Genomic DNA, 12,625 nt, shown 5'->3' with positions numbered 1-12,625 from the left:
AGCCAGAGAGCCAGAGGAGGACGCTGCCGTGGGCTCGAACTGTCCTCAGAGAATGTTTGTATGACCCGGGGATCCAAGGGAGGTGGGGGGAACCTCGGAGGCGCCCAGGAACGCAGGAGGGCCCAGACTCCGGCCCTGCTGGCCCTCGGAGAGGGCCCACGCGTGTCCGCTCGGGCTCAGGAGGCCACGGTGGGACAGCCCGTACCCCAGCACCGAGCTCATCTCGCGTGGACCACCCAGTGCGCGTCAGGAGTAGGTGTGTCCCAGCAGCAGCCGCCCCCCACCCCGGGAACGGCCCCTCCCTAGACAAGCCTTCCCTGTGAGGAGTCCTGGACTGCGCACGCGCGAGCCGGCGAGCCCGCCAGCCAGAGGGAGATGAGGCCTGGGGCTCCTCTTCCCTCCGAGAATGCTTGTGCGGCCTGGGGGCGCCCGCAGGTGTGCTGCCGAGGCCTGCCGCTGCCTCTAGCTAGCACCTGGGGCCAGTTGGCAGTGCCGGCTGGCCAGCCTCCTAGAGCCAGGGCTGGCTGCAGCAGGCTCCGCGGGCGGGCGGTCGGGCGGGCGGGCGGGCGAAGGGCAGACGGGTGCCGAAGGGGCCCGCCCGCACCGCTTCTAAGCGCGCCCTGGAGGCCAGGACCCCAGGGGGCAGAAGTGGGTCTGGCTTTGCATTGCCCGACCAGCGGGAGGGAGCCAGCCAGGGGCAGCCAGTTGCATCCTCCCGGGAACTGCCAGCGGAGGCTTTTGGGGAGCGCGCTGCCAACTCTTGGCTTGGCCGGGGGAGACCTGCCGTCTCTGTGGCTCCAGCCGGCCAGCAGGCTGCAGGGTCGGGCGCATCGGCCGTGGGGCTCTGGAGCTTGCTGCCCTGCCCGTGGGCGGGGCCTCCACGGGCCAGCCAGGTGGCACAGGGTTCCTGGGGCTGCGCCTCGTCCCGGCCCGGCCCAAGGGAGGTGGGGGGAACCTCGGAGGCGCCCAGGAACGCAGGAGGGCCCAGACTCCGGCCCTGCCAGCCCTCGGAGAGGGCCCACGCGTGTCCGCTCGGGCTCAGGAGGCCACGGTGGGACAGCCAGTACCCCAGCACCGAGCTCATCTCGCGTGGACCACCCAGTGCGCGTCAGGAGTAGGTGTGTCCCAGCAGGAGCCCCTAGGAACAGCCCCGCCCTACCAGCTCTTAGCACAGGGAGTCCTGGTCTGCACATGCATGAGCCAGGGAGCCAGAGAGCCAGAGAGCCAGAGGAGGACGCTGCCGTGGGCTCGAACTGTCCTCAGAGAATGTTTGTATGACCCGGGGATCCAAGGGAGGTGGGGGGAACCTCGGAGGCGCCCAGGAACGCAGGAGGGCCCAGACTCCGGCCCTGCTGGCCCTCGGAGAGGGCCCACGCGTGTCCGCTCGGGCTCAGGAGGCCACGGTGGGACAGCCCGTACCCCAGCACCGAGCTCATCTCGCGTGGACCACCCAGTGCGCGTCAGGAGTAGGTGTGTCCCAGCAGCAGCCGCCCCCCACCCCGGGAACGGCCCCTCCCTAGACAAGCCTTCCCTGTGAGGAGTCCTGGACTGCGCACGCGCGAGCCGGCGAGCCCGCCAGCCAGAGGGAGATGAGGCCTGGGGCTCCTCTTCCCTCCGAGAATGCTTGTGCGGCCTGGGGGCGCCCGCAGGTGTGCTGCCGAGGCCTGCCGCTGCCTCTAGCTAGCACCTGGGGCCAGTTGGCAGTGCCGGCTGGCCAGCCTCCTAGAGCCAGGGCTGGCTGCAGCAGGCTCCGCGGGCGGGCGGTCGGGCAGGCGGGCGGGCGAAGGGCAGACGGGTGCCGAAGGGGCCCGCCCGCACCGCTTCTAAGCGCGCCCTGGAGGCCAGGACCCCAGGGGGCAGAAGTGGGTCTGGCTTTGCATTGCCCGACCAGCGGGAGGGAGCCAGCCAGGGGCAGCCAGTTGCATCCTCCCGGGAACTGCCAGCGGAGGCTTTTGGGGAGCGCGCTGCCAACTCTTGGCTTGGCCGGGGGAGACCTGCCGTGTCTGTGGCTCCAGCCGGCCAGCAGGCTGCAGGGTCGGGCGCATCGGCCGTGGGGCTCTGGAGCTTGCTGCCCTGCCCGTGGGCGGGGCCTCCACGGGCCAGCCAGGTGGCACAGGGTTCCTGGGGCTGCGCCTCGTCCCGGCCCGGCCCAAGGGAGGTGGGGGGAACCTCGGAGGCGCCCAGGAACGCAGGAGGGCCCAGACTCCGGCCCTGCCAGCCCTCGGAGAGGGCCCACGCGTGTCCGCTCGGGCTCAGGAGGCCACGGTGGGACAGCCAGTACCCCAGCACCGAGCTCATCTCGCGTGGACCACCCAGTGCGCGTCAGGAGTAGGTGTGTCCCAGCAGGAGCCCCTAGGAACAGCCCCGCCCTACCAGCTCTTAGCACAGGGAGTCCTGGTCTGCACATGCATGAGCCAGGGAGCCAGAGAGCCAGAGAGCCAGAGGAGGACGCTGCCGTGGGCTCGAACTGTCCTCAGAGAATGTTTGTATGACCCGGGGATCCAAGGGAGGTGGGGGGAACCTCGGAGGCGCCCAGGAACGCAGGAGGGCCCAGACTCCGGCCCTGCTGGCCCTCGGAGAGGGCCCACGCGTGTCCGCTCGGGCTCAGGAGGCCACGGTGGGACAGCCCGTACCCCAGCACCGAGCTCATCTCGCGTGGACCACCCAGTGCGCGTCAGGAGTAGGTGTGTCCCAGCAGCAGCCGCCCCCCACCCCGGGAACGGCCCCTCCCTAGACAAGCCTTCCCTGTGAGGAGTCCTGGACTGCGCACGCGCGAGCCGGCGAGCCCGCCAGCCAGAGGGAGATGAGGCCTGGGGCTCCTCTTCCCTCCGAGAATGCTTGTGCGGCCTGGGGGCGCCCGCAGGTGTGCTGCCGAGGCCTGCCGCTGCCTCTAGCTAGCACCTGGGGCCAGTTGGCAGTGCCGGCTGGCCAGCCTCCTAGAGCCAGGGCTGGCTGCAGCAGGCTCCGCGGGCGGGCGGTCGGGCGGGCGGGCGGGCGAAGGGCAGACGGGTGCCGAAGGGGCCCGCCCGCACCGCTTCTAAGCGCGCCCTGGAGGCCAGGACCCCAGGGGGCAGAAGTGGGTCTGGCTTTGCATTGCCCGACCAGCGGGAGGGAGCCAGCCAGGGGCAGCCAGTTGCATCCTCCCGGGAACTGCCAGCGGAGGCTTTTGGGGAGCGCGCTGCCAACTCTTGGCTTGGCCGGGGGAGACCTGCCGTGTCTGTGGCTCCAGCCGGCCAGCAGGCTGCAGGGTCGGGCGCATCGGCCGTGGGGCTCTGGAGCTTGCTGCCCTGCCCGTGGGCGGGGCCTCCACGGGCCAGCCAGGTGGCACAGGGTTCCTGGGGTTGCGCCTCGTCCCGGCCCGGCCCAAGGGAGGTGGGGGGAACCTCGGAGGCACCCAGGAACGCAGGAGGGCCCAGACTCCGGCCCTGCCAGCCCTCGGAGAGGGCCCACGCGTGTCCGCTCGGGCTCAGGAGGCCACGGTGGGACAGCCAGTACCCCAGCACCGAGCTCATCTCGCGTGGACCACCCAGTGCGCGTCAGGAGTAGGTGTGTCCCAGCAGGAGCCCCTAGGAACAGCCCCGCCCTACCAGCTCTTAGCACAGGGAGTCCTGGTCTGCACATGCATGAGCCAGGGAGCCAGAGAGCCAGAGAGCCAGAGGAGGACGCTGCCGTGGGCTCGAACTGTCCTCAGAGAATGTTTGTATGACCCGGGGATCCAAGGGAGGTGGGGGGAACCTCGGAGGCGCCCAGGAACGCAGGAGGGCCCAGACTCCGGCCCTGCTGGCCCTCGGAGAGGGCCCACGCGTGTCCGCTCGGGCTCAGGAGGCCACGGTGGGACAGCCCGTACCCCAGCACCGAGCTCATCTCGCGTGGACCACCCAGTGCGCGTCAGGAGTAGGTGTGTCCCAGCAGGAGCCCCTAGGAACAGCCCCGCCCTACCAGCTCTTAGCACAGGGAGTCCTGGTCTGCACATGCATGAGCCAGGGAGCCAGAGAGCCAGAGAGCCAGAGGAGGACGCTGCCGTGGGCTCGAACTGTCCTCAGAGAATGTTTGTATGACCCGGGGATCCAAGGGAGGTGGGGGGGACCTCGGAGGCGCCCAGGAACGCAGGAGGGCCCAGACTCCGGCCCTGCTGGCCCTCGGAGAGGGCCCACGCGTGTCCGCTCGGGCTCAGGAGGCCACGGTGGGACAGCCCGTACCCCAGCACCGAGCTCATCTCGCGTGGACCACCCAGTGCGCGTCAGGAGTAGGTGTGTCCCAGCAGCAGCCGCCCCCCACCCCGGGAACGGCCCCTCCCTAGACAAGCCTTCCCTGTGAGGAGTCCTGGACTGCGCACGCGCGAGCCGGCGAGCCCGCCAGCCAGAGGGAGATGAGGCCTGGGGCTCCTCTTCCCTCCGAGAATGCTTGTGCGGCCTGGGGGCGCCCGCAGGTGTGCTGCCGAGGCCTGCCGCTGCCTCTAGCTAGCACCTGGGGCCAGTTGGCAGTGCCGGCTGGCCAGCCTCCTAGAGCCAGGGCTGGCTGCAGCAGGCTCCGCGGGCGGGCGGTCGGGCGGGCGGGCGGGCGAAGGGCAGACGGGTGCCGAAGGGGCCCGCCCGCACCGCTTCTAAGCGCGCCCTGGAGGCCAGGACCCCAGGGGGCAGAAGTGGGTCTGGCTTTGCATTGCCCGACCAGCGGGAGGGAGCCAGCCAGGGGCAGCCAGTTGCATCCTCCCGGGAACTGCCAGCGGAGGCTTTTGGGGAGCGCGCTGCCAACTCTTGGCTTGGCCGGGGGAGACCTGCCATCTCTGTGGCTCCAGCCGGCCAGCAGGCTGCAGGGTCGGGCGCATCGGCCGTGGGGCTCTGGAGCTTGCTGCCCTGCCCGTGGGCGGGGCCTCCACGGGCCAGCCAGGTGGCACAGGGTTCCTGGGGCTGCGCCTCGTCCCGGCCCGGCCCAAGGGAGGTGGGGGGAACCTCGGAGGCGCCCAGGAACGCAGGAGGGCCCAGACTCCGGCCCTGCCAGCCCTCGGAGAGGGCCCACGCGTGTCCGCTCGGGCTCAGGAGGCCACGGTGGGACAGCCAGTACCCCAGCACCGAGCTCATCTCGCGTGGACCACCCAGTGCGCGTCAGGAGTAGGTGTGTCCCAGCAGGAGCCCCTAGGAACAGCCCCGCCCTACCAGCTCTTAGCACAGGGAGTCCTGGTCTGCACATGCATGAGCCAGGGAGCCAGAGAGCCAGAGAGCCAGAGGAGGACGCTGCCCTGGGCTCGAACTGTCCTCAGAGAATGTTTGTATGACCCGGGGATCCAAGGGAGGTGGGGGGAACCTCGGAGGCGCCCAGGAACGCAGGAGGGCCCAGACTCCGGCCCTGCTGGCCCTCGGAGAGGGCCCACGCGTGTCCGCTCGGGCTCAGGAGGCCACGGTGGGACAGCCCGTACCCCAGCACCGAGCTCATCTCGCGTGGACCACCCAGTGCGCGTCAGGAGTAGGTGTGTCCCAGCAGCAGCCGCCCCCCACCCCGGGAACGGCCCCTCCCTAGACAAGCCTTCCCTGTGAGGAGTCCTGGACTGCGCACGCGCGAGCCGGCGAGCCCGCCAGCCAGAGGGAGATGAGGCCTGGGGCTCCTCTTCCCTCCGAGAATGCTTGTGCGGCCTGGGGGCGCCCGCAGGTGTGCTGCCGAGGCCTGCCGCTGCCTCTAGCTAGCACCTGGGGCCAGTTGGCAGTGCCGGCTGGCCAGCCTCCTAGAGCCAGGGCTGGCTGCAGCAGGCTCCGCGGGCGGGCGGTCGGGCGGGCGGGCGGGCGAAGGGCAGACGGGAGCCGAAGGGGCCCGCCCGCACCGCTTCTAAGCGCGCCCTGGAGGCCAGGACCCCAGGGGGCAGAAGTGGGTCTGGCTTTGCATTGCCCGACCAGCGGGAGGGAGCCAGCCAGGGGCAGCCAGTTGCATCCTCCCGGGAACTGCCAGCGGAGGCTTTTGGGGAGCGCGCTGCCAACTCTTGGCTTGGCCGGGGGAGACCTGCCGTCTCTGTGGCTCCAGCCGGCCAGCAGGCTGCAGGGTCGGGCGCATCGGCCGTGGGGCTCTGGAGCTTGCTGCCCTGCCCGTGGGCGGGGCCTCCACGGGCCAGCCAGGTGGCACAGGGTTCCTGGGGCTGCGCCTCGTCCCGGCCCGGCCCAAGGGAGGTGGGGGGAACCTCGGAGGCGCCCAGGAACGCAGGAGGGCCCAGACTCCGGCCCTGCCGGCCCTCGGAGAGGGCCCACGCGTGTCCGCTCGGGCTCAGGAGGCCACGGTGGGACAGCCAGTACCCCAGCACCGAGCTCATCTCGCGTGGACCACCCAGTGCGCGTCAGGAGTAGGTGTGTCCCAGCAGGAGCCCCTAGGAACAGCCCCGCCCTACCAGCTCTTAGCACAGGGAGTCCTGGTCTGCACATGCATGAGCCAGGGAGCCAGAGAGCCAGAGAGCCAGAGGAGGACGCTGCCGTGGGCTCGAACTGTCCTCAGAGAATGTTTGTATGACCCGGGGATCCAAGGGAGGTGGGGGGAACCTCGGAGGCGCCCAGGAACGCAGGAGGGCCCAGACTCCGGCCCTGCTGGCCCTCGGAGAGGGCCCACGCGTGTCCGCTCGGGCTCAGGAGGCCACGGTGGGACAGCCCGTACCCCAGCACCGAGCTCATCTCGCGTGGACCACCCAGTGCGCGTCAGGAGTAGGTGTGTCCCAGCAGCAGCCGCCCCCCACCCCGGGAACGGCCCCTCCCTAGACAAGCCTTCCCTGTGAGGAGTCCTGGACTGCGCACGCGCGAGCCGGCGAGCCCGCCAGCCAGAGGGAGATGAGGCCTGGGGCTCCTCTTCCCTCCGAGAATGCTTGTGCGGCCTGGGGGCGCCCGCAGGTGTGCTGCCGAGGCCTGCCGCTGCCTCTAGCTAGCACCTGGGGCCAGTTGGCAGTGCCGGCTGGCCAGCCTCCTAGAGCCAGGGCTGGCTGCAGCAGGCTCCGCGGGCGGGCGGGCGGGCGGGCGAAGGGCAGACGGGTGCCGAAGGGGCCCGCCCGCACCGCTTCTAAGCGCGCCCTGGAGGCCAGGACCCCAGGGGGCAGAAGTGGGTCTGGCTTTGCATTGCCCGACCAGCGGGAGGGAGCCAGCCAGGGGCAGCCAGTTGCATCCTCCCGGGAACTGCCAGCGGAGGCTTTTGGGGAGCGCGCTGCCAACTCTTGGCTTGGCCGGGGGAGACCTGCCGTGTCTGTGGCTCCAGCCGGCCAGCAGGCTGCAGGGTCGGGCGCATCGGCCGTGGGGCTCTGGAGCTTGCTGCCCTGCCCGTGGGCGGGGCCTCCACGGGCCAGCCAGGTGGCACAGGGTTCCTGGGGCTGCGCCTCGTCCCGGCCCGGCCCAAGGGAGGTGGGGGGAACCTCGGAGGCGCCCAGGAACGCAGGAGGGCCCAGACTCCGGCCCTGCCAGCCCTCGGAGAGGGCCCACGCGTGTCCGCTCGGGCTCAGGAGGCCACGGTGGGACAGCCAGTACCCCAGCACCGAGCTCATCTCGCGTGGACCACCCAGTGCGCGTCAGGAGTAGGTGTGTCCCAGCAGGAGCCCCTAGGAACAGCCCCGCCCTACCAGCTCTTAGCACAGGGAGTCCTGGTCTGCACATGCATGAGCCAGGGAGCCAGAGAGCCAGAGAGCCAGAGGAGGACGCTGCCGTGGGCTCGAACTGTCCTCAGAGAATGTTTGTATGACCCGGGGATCCAAGGGAGGTGGGGGGAACCTCGGAGGCGCCCAGGAACGCAGGAGGGCCCAGACTCCGGCCCTGCCGGCCCTCGGAGAGGGCCCACGCGTGTCCGCTCGGGCTCAGGAGGCCACGGTGGGACAGCCCGTACCCCAGCACCGAGCTCATCTCGCGTGGACCACCCAGTGCGCGTCAGGAGTAGGTGTGTCCCAGCAGCAGCCGCCCCCCACCCCGGGAACGGCCCCTCCCTAGACAAGCCTTCCCTGTGAGGAGTCCTGGACTGCGCACGCGCGAGCCGGCGAGCCCGCCAGCCAGAGGGAGATGAGGCCTGGGGCTCCTCTTCCCTCCGAGAATGCTTGTGCGGCCTGGGGGCGCCCGCAGGTGTGCTGCCGAGGCCTGCTGTTGCCTCTAGCTAGCACCTGGGGCCAGTTGGCAGTGCCGGCTGGCCAGCCTCCTAGAGCCAGGGCTGGCTGCAGCAGGCTCCGCGGGCGGGCGGTCGGGCGGGCGGGCGGGCGAAGGGCAGACGGGTGCCGAAGGGGCCCGCCCGCACCGCTTCTAAGCGCGCCCTGGAGGCCAGGACCCCAGGGGGCAGAAGTGGGTCTGGCTTTGCATTGCCCGACCAGCGGGAGGGAGCCAGCCAGGGGCAGCCAGTTGCATCCTCCCGGGAACTGCCAGCGGAGGCTTTTGGGGAGCGCGCTGCCAACTCTTGGCTTGGCCGGGGGAGACCTGCCGTCTCTGTGGCTCCAGCCGGCCAGCAGGCTGCAGGGTCGGGCGCATCGGCCGTGGGGCTCTGGAGCTTGCTGCCCTGCCCGTGGGCGGGGCCTCCACGGGCCAGCCAGGTGGCACAGGGTTCCTGGGGCTGCGCCTCGTCCCGGCCCGGCCCAAGGGAGGTGGGGGGAACCTCGGAGGCGCCCAGGAACGCAGGAGGGCCCAGACTCCGGCCCTGCCAGCCCTCGGAGAGGGCCCACGCGTGTCCGCTCGGGCTCAGGAGGCCACGGTGGGACAGCCAGTACCCCAGCACCGAGCTCATCTCGCGTGGACCACCCAGTGCGCGTCAGGAGTAGGTGTGTCCCAGCAGGAGCCCCTAGGAACAGCCCCGCCCTACCAGCTCTTAGCACAGGGAGTCCTGGTCTGCACATGCATGAGCCAGGGAGCCAGAGAGCCAGAGAGCCAGAGGAGGACGCTGCCGTGGGCTCGAACTGTCCTCAGAGAATGTTTGTATGACCCGGGGATCCAAGGGAGGTGGGGGGAACCTCGGAGGCGCCCAGGAACGCAGGAGGGCCCAGACTCCGGCCCTGCTGGCCCTCGGAGAGGGCCCACGCGTGTCCGCTCGGGCTCAGGAGGCCACGGTGGGACAGCCCGTACCCCAGCACCGAGCTCATCTCGCGTGGACCACCCAGTGCGCGTCAGGAGTAGGTGTGTCCCAGCAGGAGCCCCTAGGAACAGCCCCGCCCTACCAGCTCTTAGCACAGGGAGTCCTGGTCTGCACATGCATGAGCCAGGGAGCCAGAGAGCCAGAGAGCCAGAGGAGGACGCTGCCGTGGGCTCGAACTGTCCTCAGAGAATGTTTGTATGACCCGGGGATCCAAGGGAGGTGGGGGGGACCTCGGAGGCGCCCAGGAACGCAGGAGGGCCCAGACTCCGGCCCTGCTGGCCCTCGGAGAGGGCCCACGCGTGTCCGCTCGGGCTCAGGAGGCCACGGTGGGACAGCCCGTACCCCAGCACCGAGCTCATCTCGCGTGGACCACCCAGTGCGCGTCAGGAGTAGGTGTGTCCCAGCAGCAGCCGCCCCCCACCCCGGGAACGGCCCCTCCCTAGACAAGCCTTCCCTGTGAGGAGTCCTGGACTGCGCACGCGCGAGCCGGCGAGCCCGCCAGCCAGAGGGAGATGAGGCCTGGGGCTCCTCTTCCCTCCGAGAATGCTTGTGCGGCCTGGGGGCGCCCGCAGGTGTGCTGCCGAGGCCTGCCGCTGCCTCTAGCTAGCACCTGGGGCCAGTTGGCAGTGCCGGCTGGCCAGCCTCCTAGAGCCAGGGCTGGCTGCAGCAGGCTCCGCGGGCGGGCGGTCGGGCGGGCGGGCGGGCGAAGGGCAGACGGGTGCCGAAGGGGCCCGCCCGCACCGCTTCTAAGCGCGCCCTGGAGGCCAGGACCCCAGGGGGCAGAAGTGGGTCTGGCTTTGCATTGCCCGACCAGCGGGAGGGAGCCAGCCAGGGGCAGCCAGTTGCATCCTCCCGGGAACTGCCAGCGGAGGCTTTTGGGGAGCGCGCTGCCAACTCTTGGCTTGGCCGGGGGAGACCTGCCGTCTCTGTGGCTCCAGCCGGCCAGCAGGCTGCAGGGTCGGGCGCATCGGCCGTGGGGCTCTGGAGCTTGCTGCCCTGCCCGTGGGCGGGGCCTCCACGGGCCAGCCAGGTGGCACAGGGTTCCTGGGGCTGCGCCTCGTCCCGGCCCGGCCCAAGGGAGGTGGGGGGAACCTCGGAGGCGCCCAGGAACGCAGGAGGGCCCAGACTCCGGCCCTGCCGGCCCTCGGAGAGGGCCCACGCGTGTCCGCTCGGGCTCAGGAGGCCACGGTGGGACAGCCAGTACCCCAGCACCGAGCTCATCTCGCGTGGACCACCCAGTGCGCGTCAGGAGTAGGTGTGTCCCAGCAGGAGCCCCTAGGAACAGCCCCGCCCTACCAGCTCTTAGCACAGGGAGTCCTGGTCTGCACATGCATGAGCCAGGGAGCCAGAGAGCCAGAGAGCCAGAGGAGGACGCTGCCGTGGGCTCGAACTGTCCTCAGAGAATGTTTGTATGACCCGGGGATCCAAGGGAGGTGGGGGGAACCTCGGAGGCGCCCAGGAACGCAGGAGGGCCCAGACTCCGGCCCTGCTGGCCCTCGGAGAGGGCCCACGCGTGTCCGCTCGGGCTCAGGAGGCCACGGTGGGACAGCCCGTACCCCAGCACCGAGCTCATCTCGCGTGGACCACCCAGTGCGCGTCAGGAGTAGGTGTGTCCCAGCAGCAGCCGCCCCCCACCCCGGGAACGGCCCCTCCCTAGACAAGCCTTCCCTGTGAGGAGTCCTGGACTGCGCACGCGCGAGCCGGCGAGCCCGCCAGCCAGAGGGAGATGAGGCCTGGGGCTCCTCTTCCCTCCGAGAATGCTTGTGCGGCCTGGGGGCGCCCGCAGGTGTGCTGCCGAGGCCTGCCGCTGCCTCTAGCTAGCACCTGGGGCCAGTTGGCAGTGCCGGCTGGCCAGCCTCCTAGAGCCAGGGCTGGCTGCAGCAGGCTCCGCGGGCGGGCGGTCGGGCGGGCGGGCGGGCGAAGGGCAGACGGGAGCCGAAGGGGCCCGCCCGCACCGCTTCTAAGCGCGCCCTGGAGGCCAGGACCCCAGGGGGCAGAAGTGGGTCTGGCTTTGCATTGCCCGACCAGCGGGAGGGAGCCAGCCAGGGGCAGCCAGTTGCATCCTCCCGGGAACTGCCAGCGGAGGCTTTTGGGGAGCGCGCTGCCAACTCTTGGCTTGGCCGGGGGAGACCTGCCGTGTCTGTGGCTCCAGCCGGCCAGCAGGCTGCAGGGTCGGGCGCATCGGCCGTGGGGCTCTGGAGCTTGCTGCCCTGCCCGTGGGCGGGGCCTCCACGGGCCAGCCAGGTGGCACAGGGTTCCTGGGGCTGCGCCTCGTCCCGGCCCGGCCCAAGGGAGGTGGGGGGAACCTCGGAGGCGCCCAGGAACGCAGGAGGGCCCAGACTCCGGCCCTGCCGGCCCTCGGAGAGGGCCCACGCGTGTCCGCTCGGGCTCAGGAGGCCACGGTGGGACAGCCAGTACCCCAGCACCGAGCTCATCTCGCGTGGACCACCCAGTGCGCGTCAGGAGTAGGTGTGTCCCAGCAGGAGCCCCTAGGAACAGCCCCGCCCTACCAGCTCTTAGCACAGGGAGTCCTGGTCTGCACATGCATGAGCCAGGGAGCCAGAGAGCCAGAGAGCCAGAGGAGGACGCTGCCGTGGGCTCGAACTGTCCTCAGAGAATGTTTGTATGACCCGGGGATCCAAGGGAGGTGGGGGGAACCTCGGAGGCGCCCAGGAACGCAGGAGGGCCCAGACTCCGGCCCTGCTGGCCCTCGGAGAGGGCCCACGCGTGTCCGCTCGGGCTCAGGAGGCCACGGTGGGACAGCCCGTACCCCAGCACCGAGCTCATCTCGCGTGGACCACCCAGTGCGCGTCAGGAGTAGGTGTGTCCCAGCAGCAGCCGCCCCCCACCCCGGGAACGGCCCCTCCCTAGACAAGCCTTCCCTGTGAGGAGTCCTGGACTGCGCACGCGCGAGCCGGCGAGCCCGCCAGCCAGAGGGAGATGAGGCCTGGGGCTCCTCTTCCCTCCGAGAATGCTTGTGCGGCCTGGGGGCGCCCGCAGGTGTGCTGCCGAGGCCTGCCGCTGCCTCTAGCTAGCACCTGGGGCCAGTTGGCAGTGCCGGCTGGCCAGCCTCCTAGAGCCAGGGCTGGCTGCAGCAGGCTCCGCGGGCGTGCGGTCGGGCGGGGGTCGGGCGGGCGGGCGGGCGAAGGGCAGACGGGTGCCGAAGGGGCCCGCCCGCACCGCTTCTAAGCGCGCCCTGGAGGCCAGGACCCCAGGGGGCAGAAGTGGGTCTGGCTTTGCATTGCCCGACCAGCGGGAGGGAGCCAGCCAGGGGCAGCCAGTTGCATCCTCCCGGGAACTGCCAGCGGAGGCTTTTGGGGAGCGCGCTGCCAACTCTTGGCTTGGCCGGGGGAGACCTGCCGTCTCTGTGGCTCCAGCCGGCCAGCAGGCTGCAGGGTCGGGCGCATCGGCCGTGGGGCTCTGGAGCTTGCTGCCCTGCCCGTGGGCGGGGCCTCCACGGGCCAGCCAGGTGGCACAGGGTTCCTGGGGCTGCGCCTCGTCCCGGCCCGGCCCAAGGGAGGTGGGGGGAACCTCGGAGGCGCCCAGGAACGCAGGAGGGCCCAGACTC

Source organism: Oryctolagus cuniculus, chromosome 15, assembly GCF_051225735.1.
Source record: "Oryctolagus cuniculus isolate XC-2025 breed Fujian yellow rabbit chromosome 15, ASM5122573v1, whole genome shotgun sequence".
NCBI lineage: Eukaryota > Metazoa > Chordata > Mammalia > Lagomorpha > Leporidae > Oryctolagus > Oryctolagus cuniculus.
Note: the sequence above shows the minus strand (reverse complement) of the source record.